This window comes from Phyllobates terribilis, unplaced genomic scaffold (genome assembly GCF_046119375.1).
Source record: "Phyllobates terribilis strain yellow unplaced genomic scaffold, ASM4611937v1 Scaffold_1__5_contigs__length_1240528914, whole genome shotgun sequence".
Classification (NCBI taxonomy): domain Eukaryota; kingdom Metazoa; phylum Chordata; class Amphibia; order Anura; family Dendrobatidae; genus Phyllobates; species Phyllobates terribilis.
This window is the reverse complement of record NW_027362761.1, coordinates 63,541,865-63,557,273: the sequence shown is the minus strand read 5'-3', so window position 1 is coordinate 63,557,273 and position 15,409 is coordinate 63,541,865. Positions and strand designations below refer to the sequence as shown.

At 45.9% G+C, this 15,409-nt stretch overlaps 1 protein-coding gene across 3 annotated transcripts in view; it reads left to right on the top strand.

Annotated features, from left to right (window-relative positions):
- Positions 1 to 15,409, top strand: part of FBXO10 (F-box protein 10) — a 169,822-nt gene that overhangs the window by 113,534 nt on the left and 40,879 nt on the right. The window lies entirely within an intron of this gene.

The following is a 15,409-nucleotide window of genomic DNA, read 5'->3' as shown; positions in this document are numbered from 1 at the left end:
GTCTCTCCTTATTCTCTTAAAATGATCATTTTAACATCACACATCCATTCTGACATTCCTTTCCTAAATAAGGATACCAGCCTCATAATGTCTAAAGGCTCTATATATACTGCTCAAAAAAATAAAGGGAACACTCAAATAACACATCCTAGATCTGAAGGAATTAAATATTGTCATTGAATACTTTGTTCTGTACAAAGTTGAATGTGCTGACAACAAAATCACACAAAAATAATCAATGGAAATCAAATGTATTAACCAATGGAGGCCTGGATTTGGAGTCACCCCCAAAATTAAAGTGGAAAAACACACTACAGGCTGATCCAACTTTGATGTAATGTCCTTAAAACAAGTCAAAATGAGGCTCAGTATTGTGTGTGGCCTCCACGTGCCTGTATGACCTCCCTACAACGCCTGGGCATACTCCTGATGAGATTGCGGATGGTCTCCTGTGGGATCTCCTCCTAGACCTGGACTAAAGCATTCGCCAACTCCTGGACAGTCTGTGGTGGATGGAGCGAGACATGATGTCCCAGATGTGCTCAATCAAATTCAGGTCTGGGGAACAGGCGGGCCAGTCCATAGCTTCAATGCCTTCATCTTGCAGGAACTGCTGACACACTCCAGCCACATGAGGTCTGGCATTGTCCTGCATTAGGAGGAACCCAGGACCAACCGCACCAGCATATGGTCTCACAAGGGGTCTGAGGATCTCATCTCGGTACCTAATGGCGGTCAGGCTACCTCTGGCGAGCACATGGAGGGCTGTGCGGCCCTCCAAAGAAATGCCACCCCACACCATTACTGACCCACTGCCAAACTGGTCATGCTGAAGGATGTTGCAGGCAGATCGCTCTCAACGGTGTCTCCAGACTCTGTCACATCTGTCACATGTGCTCAGTGTGAACCTGCTTCCATCTGTGAAGAGCACAGGGCGCCAGTGGTGACTTTGCCAATCCTGGTGTTCTGTGGCAAATGCCAAGCATCCTGCACGGTGTTGGGCTGTGAGCACAACCCCCATCTGTGGACGTTGGGCCCTCATACCACCCTCATGGAGTCGGTTTCTAACCGTTTGTGCAGACACATGCACATTTGTGGCCTGCTGGAGGTCATTTTGCAAGGCTCTGGCAGTGTTCCTCCTTGCACAAAGGCGGAGGTAGCGGTCCTGCTGCTGGGTTGTTGCCCTCCTACGGCCCCCTCCACGTCTCCTGGTGTACTGGCCTGTCTCCTGGTAGCGCCTCCAGCCTGTAGACACTACGCTGACAGACACAGAAAACCTTCTTGCCACAGCTCGCATTAATGTGCTATCCTGGATGAGCTGCACTACCTGAGCAACTTCTGTGGGTTGTAGAGTCCGTCTCATGCTACCACGAGTGTGAAAGCACAACCAACATTCAAAAGTGACCAAAACATCAGCCAGAAAGCATTGGCACTCAGATGTGGTCTGTGGTCCCCACCTGCAGAACCACTCCTTTATTGAGGGTGTCTTGATAATTGGCAATAATTTCCATCTATTGTCTATTCCATTTGCACAACAGCATGTGAAATTGATTGTCAATCAGTGTTGCTTCCTAAGTGGACAGTTTGATTTCTCTGAAGTTTGATTTACTTGGAGTTACTTCAGTGTGAATGTACAATTTTCATAGTCATGAAAATACAGAAAAATCTTTAAATGAGATGGTGTGTCCAAACTTTTGGTCTGTACTGTATATATGTGAATTTATGCAACTGGGTACTAATAATGTGCCAGCATCATATGTTCTAGGAGAAGTAAAACTAGGAGAGTCACTTGTAGAGAACTGTACTTTTAGCTACAAGCAAGTGTATTTTTGGATCGCACACTAAATAACAGCATTCAATGATAATGAGCGGCTTCTAAGACCAGCATAACATGGTCATGTATTAAGAGGTATGAACCTGCTGAACAAGGCCCTGATACTACCACTTTACAAAGCGTTAGTGCAACCTTATCTGGAATATGCAGTTTTTTCCTGGGAACCAATTCATAGAAAGGGTGGCATGGAGGCAGAAAAAGTACAAAGTAGAGCCACAAAACTGATAAAGGGTATGAGGAATCTTGGTTATGAGGAAGAATTGCATTTATTAAGTCTTGAGAAGAGACGTTTAAGGGGGTACATGATTAACTTGTACTAATACATAAATGGCCCATACAAAAATATAGTCAAAAGCGGTTTCATGTAAAATCACCTCAAAAGACAATTAGGAACTCGAATTCTCTTCATCTAGAGAAAAAATGGTTCAATCTCCAGAGGAGACGTGGCTTCTTTACTATCATGAGAACTATTAATCTGTGGAACAGCCTACCTCAGACGCTGGTTACATTGGGAACTGTTGATGGTTTCAAAAAAAGAATTAGACACTTTTTTTTTTTTTATTAAAAAAAAAAGAACATAAATATTTATGTAAAATTCTTGTTCTGAATGTTGATCCAGTCAATCAACACTTGGGATCGGAAGGAAAAACGTGCTCTTTCAGAGCAGAGTTGATTATGTAGTACGGATGTACCTATACTCTGCATCGGACTGGCCCATAGGAGGATCATCACCACTGGCCGGCACTACAGTATGGCAGCAGCTCACTTGCTGCTCATTGTTCTTCTCCGGACAACCTGGGAAAGCAGTGCTGCAGTTATAAAACCTGCTGCTGCTCACTTCAGACCTGCTCCGGTCATCTGATTACTATCGCCATTCTTTCCCAGGTTGTAAAACCTGGAGGGTGGCGCTGCTGCGGTTATTCAGCCTGACACGGACAGCAGAACAGCCAAGCAGAGTTAGGGTTGTTTTTGCCCTCCGGCTCTACCTCCTCAGTCTTAATAGACATAATATTCCTCTCTTTCAAATATGGTGTGATCTGTGGACTGCACTGCTGCACAAGGATCAGTGGGAGATAAAAAAAAAATAAAAAAAAGTCCCTGTTATTGCATCATAATGTCAATACGTAGAAAGATATCCCAATCCCACTGTCTAATTGCTGGCGGAAAGTGTGGGGGGAGGACATATTGAGTTAGAGTTTATATGAGTGATGTTGAAAGAGGCCATCATTAAGTTAGGAGTGACTGAGACCCTCTCCACCCACTACTTATATTACCTCTAATGAGATGCATACTGTCACCCTCACACTTACTGAGAGTGGCTAATTTTGGGAGGGTGCCCTCAGTTAGTTATGGGTAATGTAGGCATAAGGGAAGGGGCAGATATCAGCTGGACAAGAGCACAGAAGGGGAGGGAGGTCCATGTTAAATGTAGTGGCGGGCACTATAGTGAAAACATGTGAAATGGGAATGTATAACACAGGTAGTCAATACAAAAGGGTGCGTGGCTTAGTGACACAGATGCATGAAGACTAGCTGAGAAGTGGTGGAGCTTATTTGAGCAGCGCTAAGGGCAAAATGTAATGATAGGTGTCATGTTTTTAATGTTTAAAGACTATACTGACTATATCTAGTGTCTGACTGGCGCCTATGTGGCATGTGTCAGTGTGTTTCAGGCATGTATGTGACATGTGTCTAGCATATGTTCATTGTGTTTGTGCCTGATATTTACGTATATATAACATAAATTTTATCTGTATAATGTAGTAATTAGTGTGCGTATCCGTATTAACGATCGTTCTGTATGCATAGTATTATGTTGGCCTGTGTAAACAGGATGTTAACTGCCGATTTCGCTTGCATGTGATGTAATGCAATGTCGTCATAATATATTCTATATACAGACAGGGACAAAATTGTTGGTACCCTTCTATTAAAGTAAGAAAAACCTACAATTGTAACTGAAATAACTTCAAACTGACAAAAGTAATTTTCAATTTAAATTTACTGAATGTCAGCTAATGAAAATCAACATTGCTTTTGAATTGTGGTCCAGCAGGAAAAAAATAAAAATCAAACTAATGAAAATGGCCTGGATAAAAATAATGATACCCTTGGAAAAAAAATTTAAATAATTTGACCATATGAACATGTTAAACTAAGGTGCGTCCTATAATAGGCATCACTTGTGTCTACAAACTTGTATTCAGTCAGCCTGCCTATTTAAAGAGTAAAAAGTAGTAATTGTTCTGTTTGGTATCATGGTGCGTACAATGCTAAGCACTGACCAAAGAAAGCTAAGTAGTTGTCTCAGGAGATTAGAATGAAAATTATACACAAACATGTTAAAGGTAAAGGTTATAAAACCATCTGCTAACAGCTTGATGTGCCTGTTACTGCAGTTGCACATATTCAGAAGTTTAAGGTCTATGTGGCTGTAGCTAGCCTCCCTGGATGTGTTTGCAAGAGGAAAATTGATGATAAATTTGAAGAGACTCATAATAGGAATGGTAACCAAAGAGCCCAGAACAACTTCCAAAGAGATTAAAGATGAACTCCAAGGTCAAGGAACATCAGTGTCAGATCACACCATCCATCGCTGTCTTGGTGAAAATGGACTTTGTGGAAAACGACCGAGGAGGAAACCTCTGTTGAAAGCTAGACTGCAATTTGCCAAAAAGCTTCTGGGAGAATATCCTAAGGACAGATGAGGCAAACTGGTGCCTTTTGACAAGTCACATCTGCTCCATGTTCATAGATGCAAAAATGAACCATACAAAGAAAAACACATTGTACCTACTGTGAAACTTGGAGGAGGCTCAGTTGTGTTTCGGGGCTGCATCTGGCAGATGGAGTCTTGAATCTGTGCAGGGTACAATGAAATCTCAAGACTATTAAGGCATTCTGGTGCCAAATGTACTGCCCAGTGTCAAAAAGCCTGGTCTGAGTTGCAGGTGATGCCTCATCCAACAGGATAATGAGCCAAAACATACAGTTAAAAGCATCCAAGAATGGCTAAGAACAAAGTATTGGACTATTGTGAAGTGGCCTTCTAAGAATCCTGTTCTAAATCCTGTTGAACATTTGTGCAAAGAGCTAAAACATGCTGTCTGGAAAAGACACCCTTCAAACCTGAGACAGCTGGAGCAGTTTGCTCGTAAGTAGTGGGCCAAAATATCTGTGGACAGGTGCAAAAGTCTCATTGAAAGTTACAGAAATCGTTTGCAGTGGTTTCCTTAAAATGTTGTATAAAATATTGAGTTAAGGGTACCATGATTTAGTAGCGGGCACGGAGGAGCGCTGAGCCGCGGCTCCTGACATTGCCCGCTACTTAAAATGCATATTCGCTCCTCTCCATGCACATGGTCCCGGCGTGGAGATGAGTGAATGTGCCAGCAGCAGCAGCTCACATCAGTGTCTGAGAGCACGCGCTGTGCTTCAGATGCTGACATGAGCTGCTGGCAGACAGGACGCAGCGCTGAGGAAGGAAGGTGAGTATAAGAAGTTTTTTTTTTTTTGTGTGTGTGCTGTGATGGGGCCATGCATACCAGGATTAGGGGATGAGGAGGCCACGCAAACCGGGATTAGGGGATGAGGGGGCCACGCATACCAGGATTAGGGGATGAGGAGGCCACGCATACCAGGATTGGGGGATGAGGGATGCCATACATACCAGGATTGGGGGATGAGGGATGCCATACATACCAGGATTGGGGGATGAGGGGTGCCATATATGCCAGGATTGAGGGGTGCCATACATACCAGGATTGGGGGATGAGGGGTGCCATACATACCAGGATTGGGGGATGAGGGGCCAATACTTACCAGGATGGGGAAATTTACCAGTAGCTGCTGCATTTCCCACCCTAGGCTTATACTCTAGTCAATAAGTTTTCCAAGTTTTTTGTGGTAAAATTAGGTTACTCGGCTTATACACTAGTATATACGGTATTTGATCCCTTGCTGTTTTTGTAATTTTGCCTACTGACAAAGACATGAATAGTCTATAATTTTAAGGGTAGGTTAATTTTAACATTGAGAGATAGAATATCCAAAAAAATCAAGAAAATCACATTGTATAAATTAGATAAATTTATTTGCATTTTGCAGTGAGAAATAAGTATTTGATTCCTCTGGCAAACAACACTTAATACTTGGTGGCAAAACCCTTGTTGGCAAGCACAGCAGTCAGATGTTTTTTGTAGTTGATGATGAGGGTTGCACACATGTCAGGAGGAATTTTGGTCCACTCCTCTTCGCAGATCATCTCTAAATCATTCAGCTATTGAGGCTGTCACTTCGCAACTCAGAGCTTCAACTCCCTCCATAAGTTTTCTATGGGATTAAGGTCTGCAGACTGGGTAGGCCACTCCATTACCTTTAATGTGCTTTTTTTTTTTGGATATTCTATCTCTCAATGTTTAAGTGCAGACTCCGCAGCTAGTATCATGTAAGCATGGTGGACCCAAAATTCTCCAGTGTGACAGTGCCTATACGCCATGCCTTTCGGATGAACTTGATAAACATTTTGTCTTTTTTTTTCAACCTTTACTCTGTAACTATTACATCCACTATAGGCATCAAACTCTCCTCCTGAGTACATTTACTTTGATTAAGACAACTCAGACACTATGTAGCAGTCCTCTTTTTACTGTTGAAGATGACACTGGTACTTGGCGATTTGTTGAAAGACCATCTCTGAACCTTTCAGGTGGCAATTCTTAAAGTGTAGATTTGAGGTACTTGGTGTCTAATGTAGTTGTTCATGTAGATCTTCTTCCTTTGCTATCTTGATTGAATACACATTGCCCACTTCGCTAATAATAATAGTTGACACCTTTTTTCGAAATGTTGCATGGATTAGACATTATTCAACATTAGACTGATGTGTCTCTGAGTTCGGTGGCACCGTTGTGGCTTATGTCCTAACTCCCCCGCAAAACAGGATTTGGACGTATGTGCCAACAGGGCCATAGACTATAATGATGCTGACAGAATGAACGTGCGCTCTGCCGTGCATCGTTTTTGAGCATGTATGCCTAATGGAGGTGCACACTAAGATGCAGTTTACTACTTCTGAGTGTCCGACTGTCATGCCAGGGAAGGGCGATGCCCAGTGTGCAACACAGCAGGAGGGGGTGAGGAAGCTGGTAAAGGAAAGCCCTGCGATAAGGAGAGGGGGAAGATGGTGACCCCTCAACACTCACCTTATGCTGAAACCTGCGCTCCCGATCGCCCTAGACGTGTCTAGCACCCCTCCCCTGCCCTCTTCCTTCCCTTTCGCCATCATGTGCCTATGCCCTGGCTAGTGTGCAGGAGAGTAAGACACTAGTCTTACTATTACGGTAAAGACAACACAGGGAATGAGGCAGATGGAAAAACACACAAACAAATGGAGATCCACAAACTTCAAAGAAAGACAACAGTTTCTTTAAGAACAGGGGAGCGTGCACACTAGGCACGTCGCCGAGACACAGTGCGGCGTGCATACCAGGAAGTGACCGGAGGCAGGAGCACATCGGGGGACCGCGCTGAGGGCTGGGGTGGTGAGTAAGCCAGCGTCCCTACATGGAGCGAGAAGGGGATACCATGCAGGGGTGCCAGCAATGGTGCGACATACTAGTCTTACTGCTACGGGAAAGACGACACAGGGAATGAGACCGACATGGTAAAACACACAAACAAATGGAAATCCACAAACTTCAAAGAAGCACAACAGTTTCTCCAAGAACACCTTCTACAGAGCAGTCGGTAACAGAATAGTAATTCTATAGCTGACATGTGAGAAAGTCAGTAGCAAATTTAAATAATGAAAGGGGCGTAGTTCCAACAAGCATCAGCTGACACAAGAGCCAATAGAAAAACTCAGCAGAGTTACAACAAGGAACTCTTAACCCCTTCCATACCACAGGAAGCCATAAACCTGTGTAACTCATGAATGGCCCTGTAGAGTTCAAAGAGGACTTGTACTTAGCTAATCTCTGAGATCTTCTAATCCCAGATGCACTACAGGCCCAGCAGAGTGCGGCCCGTTCAGGACACTGCCTCCAGTAAGCGTATAGACCCGAAAATCATGCACAACTCTGTCAGCACCATTATAGTCTATGGCTCCGTCGGCTCATACATCCGAATCTGGTGGGGTTCGGACATAAGCCCTAATGGGGCCACCGAACGGTGAAAGCACCCTAAGCGTGTACTCACAATTACATGTAATGATGGAGTGCTGGAAAAACTGCACATTTTTAATTTTTTTATGCTGTTTATTGAACTGGGATTTTGCCATACTAACACTTTAAAAACATACCTGTCTTTTAGTTTTCTAATTTAATGTTTACTAATGTTATTATGAGCTGCTGCAACTAATGGATGGCAGGCACTTTAGGTTTATAGTACATATAAATACTGTGCATGCTGCAGTTACTACAGATGAAAGTTAGTTTACACAAGCGAACCTGTCAATGCTTTTTGTTGCTCTTAGGGCAAATTCACAAGTATTTGTTATGTATTCATTCTGTGATTCTCCAAAATCACAGAAAAATGCCGGCGCAAAATCATGACATGGCTACACCGTATGAGAACAAACACTTTCCCATAAATGTAAAAACAATGTCATAACTAGTGTTGAGCATTCCGATACTGAAATATCGGGTATCGGCCGATATTCACTGTATCGGAATTCCGATACTTAATTCCGATACTTTTATAATATCGAATACCGGAATCGGAAGTTCCCATAATGCCTGCGCTCTGCAGTGTCTCTGAAGGATGACAAGCTGGATGGCAGCGCTCAGCTGCGATCCAGCTTGTCATCAGAATGCCATCCCAGCGTGGGAGAATTCTCCTGATTGTTTAAAAGCCGGCGCGCGGTAAAAAGCCGCCGGCTTTTAAACAATCACGCAGCCCCATACTGCTTCCCCGCAGCCTCCCACCCCGATCCTCCGCTCCCCTCGCCACCTCCCATCCCGATCGTAAATTAGGACCGGGCGGGGAGCGCAGCACCAAGGAGCGAAGGACCCGGGCGGGGAAGCCGGCAGTGAAAAGACTTCACCGCCGGCTTTCCCGTTCTGTGCTGCGCTTTCCCGCCGGTTATTTCAAATGAACAGCTGAGGTATCAGGTGATGCCGATCAGCTGTTCATTTGAATTAGCCGCGGTGCCCTCAGAGGGTTCATGTGAGTTCATGCTTGACTGCATGAACTCACATCAACTTTCCCACGGCCGCACAGGTCAGCCTCACCTCCCGACCCGTCATGATTAGTGTGTGCGGGGTGTGTGTGTGTGCGGGGTGTGTGTGTGTGTGCGGGGTGTGTGTGTGCGCGGGGTGTGTGTGTGTGCGGGGTGTGTGTGTGCGGGTGTGTGTGCGGGTGTGTGTGCGTGCAGGCAGACATAGGCCGATGTGACACTACTACTCCCATCGGCCTATGTCTGTCCCCCGTCCACTCCTGCCAGCAGGATCAGCTCGATGGGAGCAGTAGTTCCCATCAGCCTGATCCTGCTATATAAATTGCCCTACTGTGCCCCAATAAATGTTAAATACATGTCATTGGTGGCCAGTGGTTACCTAAAAGAAATTAGTTCATACATTACCTGTCCCCGCCGATCGCCACCTAAAATAAAGTAAAAAATAAAAAACTACACCTATACTCACCTAGACACCTAATTCCCCGAAGCCATCGATCTCCTGTAATAAAATATAAAATAATAAACCACAACCTTATCCTTACCCCTCCGTAGTAGTCCACGAGTGTCCCACGAAGATCTCCAGTTCAGAGCAGCCACATAGAATGTGACCGCTCTGAACCGCTGCCGCCGCTAGAATGACGGGGCCGTAAGGGTTCACCGGAGTTCAGGCAGCGCTGCTCCGGTTAGCTCCTTTACGGCACTGCTGTATCGTGAGAAATTCCCACGGTACAGCACTGCCGTAAAGGAGGTCTCCGGAGCTGCGCTGCCTGAATGCACTCCGGTGACCTCAGTCAGTGGCTCCCGCTGCCGGGAGCGGACGTGTTCCCGGCAGCGTGAGCTTACAGCAGCCATGCACAGCTGTCACCATCTCCAGATGTGACAGCTGTGCATGGGAGATCAGCGCAGGAACGTGGACAGGTAACTATTTTTTTTTAGTAAACTAAGAATTAAATAAAATGGTGTTTTATTTCAAATAAATTATTTTTTTCTGGGTGTAGTGTGTTTTTTCTTTTTAACACTTTGTAGGTTAGTAATGGGGGTGTCATATAGACGGCCATCATTACTAACCTGGGCTTCATGGCAGCTGGCGCTGACATGAACCCCACCACTATTACCCCCTGCCACCGCACCAGGGCAGCGTGGAAGAGCGAGGCTAAGTGCCAGAATTGGCGCATCCTATGGATGCGCCATTTCTGGGGCGGCTGACGGCTGGTGTTTCTAGCCTGGGAGGGGGCCAATATTCATGGCACCCTTCCTGAGCTATTAATATCAGCCCCCAGCTGTCTGCCTAGCCTTTGCTAGCTATTAAAATAGAGGGGACCCCACGTCATTTTTTTTTGGGGGGTCCCCCATTTTAATAGCTAGTAAAGGCTAGGTATTCAGCTGGGGGCTGATATTAGTAGCCTGGGAAGCTCCGTGGGTTTTACCCCCTTCCCAGGCTTCAAACATCTGCCCCAGCCGTCTGCTTAACCTCCGCTAGAGACTAAAATTATGGGGGATCCCACGCCATTTTTTTTTTAAATAAATCCTTTATTTTAACACTAAATGACATTTGAGGACTTAATAAAGATGCAGTCCCTAAATTATTATTTATTTTTTAATAAATTTTTCCCAAAACTTTTGACGTGGGCTTCGCCATATTTTTGTATGCCAGCCAGGTACAGCATCCAGCTTCTATGAACGCGCCATTTTCCGGGGCGGCCGCGGACTGCAATTTTCAGCGGGGGGGGGGAGGGCAAAAAGCTTGGGCCTCCCTGCGCTGCAGATTCCATCCCCCAGCTGCCTAGTTGTACCTGGCTGGACACAAAAATAGGGAGAAGCTCCACGTTTTTTTTTTTTAATTATTTCATGAAATTCATGGAATAATTAAGAAAAAAAGGGCTTCCCTATATTGTTGTGTCCGGCTAGGTACAAATAGGCAGCTGGTGGTTGGGGGCAGCCCGTTCCTGCCTGCTGTACCTGGCTGGACACAAATATAGTGTGAAGCCCCACGTCAATTTTTTTTTAATTATTTCAGGAAATTCATGAAATAATTAAAAAAAAATTATGTGGGGCTTCGCCCTATAATTGTGTCCAGCCAGGTACAGCAGGCAGGAACGGGCTGCCCCCAACCACCAGCTGCCTATTTGTACCTAGCCGGACACAACAATATAGGGAAGCCCTTTTTTTCTTAATTATTCCATGAATTTCATGAAATAATTAAAAAAAAAAATGTGTGGCGCTTCGCCCTATTTTTGTGTCCAGCCAGGTACAACTAGGCAGCTGGGGGCTGGAATCTGCAGCGCAGGGAGACCCAAGCTTTCTGGGTCCCACCCGCTGCAAATTGCAGTCCGCAGCCGCCCCGGAAAATGGCGCGTTCATAGAAGCGCCATCTTCTGGCGCTGTACCCAACTCATCCAGGGCCCTGGTGCGGTGGCTCACTGGGTAATAAAGGGGTTAAGGCCAGCTTGGCATTATCAGCTGGCCCTAAGCCCGAAATTCATGGGGTCACGCCAATATTAGACATGACCGCCATGAATTTCTAGTAAAGTATTTAAAAAAAACACAAACACCCAGAAAAAAGTCCTTTAATTGAAATAAAGACACAATTCTTTATTGTTCTAAATTAAACCATACTTACCGCCACACCCATTCCAGCTGAAGCCAACGATCTCCTGCAATAAAAGTAAAATAATAAAGCAACCTCATCCTTACCTTTCCATGGTTCCCAGGACAGCTTCAGCTCTGCTACATCGAGATGACAGGCTGGACCGCAGCAGAACGCTGCCATCCAGCCTGTCATCCCGCGGACACTGAGAAGCGCAGGCATGCTTGCGCTCCTCAGTGTCTTTCTGTGACGTCATCCAGATGAGCCGAGGTCATGTCCAATGAACTCAGCTCACCTCATGCACGTCACTGACAGCGTGGGAAAATTCTCCTGCACTCAGCGCTTCAGCGTGAGAATTCTCCCACGCTGTCAGTGACGTGCATGAGGTGCGCCGAGTTCATGGGACATGACCTCACCTCATGCACGTCACTGACAGCGTGGGAAAATTCTCACGCTGAAGCGCTGAGTGCAGGAGAATTCTCCCACGCTGTCAGTGACGTACATGAGGTGAGCCGAGTTCATTGTCGGCTCATCTGGATGCCGTCACAGCCAGACACTGAGGAGTGGAAGTATGCCTGCGCTTCTCAGTGTCTGCGGGATGACAGGCTGGATGGCAGCGTTCTGCTGCGGTCCAGCCTGTCATCTCGATGTAGCAGAGCTGGAGCCGTCGTGGGAGCCATGGAAAGGTAAGGATGAGGTTGCTTTATTATTTTTCTTTTATTGCAGGAGATCGTTGGCTTCAGCTGGAATGGGCGTGATGGTAAGTATGGTTTAATTTAGAACAATAAAGAATTGTGTGTTTATTTCAATTAAAGGACTTTTTTCTGGGTGTTTGTGTTTTTTTTAAATACTTTACTAGAAATTCATGGTGGTCATGTCTAATATTGGCGTGACCCCATGAATTTCGGGCTTAGGGCCAGCTGATAATGCCAAGCTGGCCTTAACCCCTTTATTACCCAGTGAGCCACCGCATCAGGGCCCTGGATGAGTTGGGTACAGCGCCAGAAGATGGCGCTTCTATGAACGCGCCATTTTCCGGGGCGGCTGCGGACTGCAATTTGCAGCGGGTGGGGCCCAGAAAGCTTGGGCCTCCCTGCGCTGCAGATTCCAGCCCCCAGCTGCCTAGTTGTACCTGGCTGGACACAAAAATAGGGCGAAGCTCCACGTTTTTTTTTTTTTAAATTCATGAAATTCATGGAATAATTCAGAAAAAAAGGGCTTCCCTATATTGTTGTGTCCGGCTAGGTACAAATAGGCTGCTGGTGGTTGGGGGCAGCCCGTTCCTGCCTGCTGTACCTGACTGGACACAAATATAGGGCGAAGCCCCACATCAATTTTTTTAAATTATTTCATGAATTTCCTGAAATGATTTAAAAAAAATTGACGTGGGGCTTCGCACTATATTTGTGTCCAGCCAGGTACAGCAGGCAGGAACGGGCTGCCCCCAACCACCAGCTGCCTATTTGTACCTGGTTGGACACAACAATATAGGGAAGCCCTTTTTTTCTTAATTATTTCATGAATTTCATGAAATAATTAAAAAAAAAAAATACGTGAAGCTTCTCCCTATTTTTGTGTCCAGCCAGGTACAACTAGGCAGCTGGGGGATGGAATCTGCAGCGCAGGGAGGCCCAAGCTTTCTGCCCCCCCCCCTCCCCCCGCTGAAAATTGCAGTGCGCAGCCACCCCGGAAAATGGCGCGTTCATAGAAGCTGGATGCTGTACCTGGCTGGCATACAAAAATATGGCGAAGCCCACGTCAAAAGTTTTGGGAAAAATTAATTAAAAAATAAATAATAATTTAGGGACTGCATCTTTATTAACTCCTCAAATGTCATTTAGTGTTAAAATAAAGGACTTATTTTAAAAAAAATTGACGTGGGGCTTCGCCCTATATTTGTGTCCAGCCAGGTACAGCAGGCAGGAACAGGCTGCCCCCAACCACCAGCTGCCTATTTGTACCTGGCCGGACACAACAATATAGGGAAGCCCTTTTTTAAAAAAATTATTTCATGAAATAATTAAAAAAAAATTGACGTGGGGCTTCGCACTATATTTGTGTCCAGCCAGGTACAGCAGGCAGGAATGGGCTGCCCCCAACCACCAGCTGCCTATTTGTACCTGGTTGGACACAACAATATAGGGAAGCCCTTTTTTTCTTAATTATTCCATGAATTTCATGAAATAATTTTAAAAAAAAATGCGTGGGGCTTCGCCCTATTTTTGTGCCCAGCCAGATACAACTAGGCAGCTGGGGGCTGGAATCCGCAGCGCAGGGAGACCCAAGCTTTCTGGGCCACCCCCGCTGCAAATTGCAGTCCGCAGCCGCCCCAGAAAATGGCGCGTTCATAGAAGCGCCATCTTCTGGCGCTGTACCCAACTCATCCAGGGCCCTGGTGCGGTGGCTCACTGGGTAATAAAGGGGTTAAGGCCAGCTTGGCATTATCAGCTGGCCCTAAGCCCAAAATTCATGGGGTCACGCCAATATTAGACATGACCACCATGAATTTCTAGTAAAGTATTTAAAAAAACACAACACCCAGAAAAAAGTCCTTTAATTGAAATAAACACACAATTCTTTATTGTTCTAAATTAAACCATACTTACCACCACGCCCATTCCAGCTGAAGCCAACGATCTCCTGCAATAAAAGTAAAATAATAAAGCAACCTCATCCTTACCTTTCCATGGCTCCCACGACAGCTTCAGCTCTGCTACATCGAGATGACAGGCTGGACCGCAGCAGAACGCTGCCATCCATCCTGTCATCCCGCAGACACTGAGAAGCGCAGGCATACTTCCACTCCTCAGTGTCTGGCTGTGACGGCATCCAGATGAGCCGAGGTCATGTCCAATGAACTCCGCTCACTTCATGTACGTCACTGACAGCGTGGGAAAATTCTCCTGCACTCAGCACTTCAGCGTGAGAATTTTCCCACGCTGTCAGTGACGTGCATGAGGTGAGCTGAGTTCATTGGACATGACCTCACCTCATGTATGTCACTGACAGCGTGGGAGAATTCTCACGCTGAAGCGCTGAGTGCAGGAGAATTTTCCCACGCTGTCAGTGACGTGCATGAGGTGAGCTGAGTTCATTGGACATGAACTCGGCTCATCTGGATGACGTCACAGAGAGACACTGAGGAGCGCAAGCATGCCTGCCTTCTCAGTGTCTGCGGGATGACAGGCTGGATGGCAGCTTTCTGCTGCGGTCCAGCCTGTCATCTCGATGTAGCAGAGCTGGAGCTGTCCTGGGAACCATCGAAAGGTAAGGATGAGGTTGCTTTATTATTTTTCTTTTATTGCAGGAGATCGTTGGCTTCAGCTGGAATGGGCGTGATGGTAAGTATGGTTTAATTTAGAACAATAAAGAATTGTGTCTTTATTTCAATTAAAGGACTTTATTCTGGGTGTTTGTGTTTTCTTTTAACTTTGACTATGGGGTTAGTAATGGGGGTGTCTTATAGACGCCTCTCCATTACTAACCTGGGCTTGATGTCAGCTGGCATTATAAGCTGACATCAACCCCAACCCTATTACCCCCTGCCACCGCACCAGGGCAGCGTGGAAGAGCGAGGCTAAGTGCCAGAATTGGCGCATCCTATGGATGCGCCATTTCTGGGGCGGCTGACGGCTGGTGTTTCTAGCCTGGGAGGGGGCCAATATTCATGGCTCCCTTCCTGGGCTATTAATATCAGCCCCCAGCTGTCTGCCTAGCCTTTGCTAGCTATTAAATTAGGGGGGACCCCACGTCATTTTTTTGGGGGGGTCCCCCATTTTAATAGCTAGTAAAGGCTAGGTATTCAGCTGGG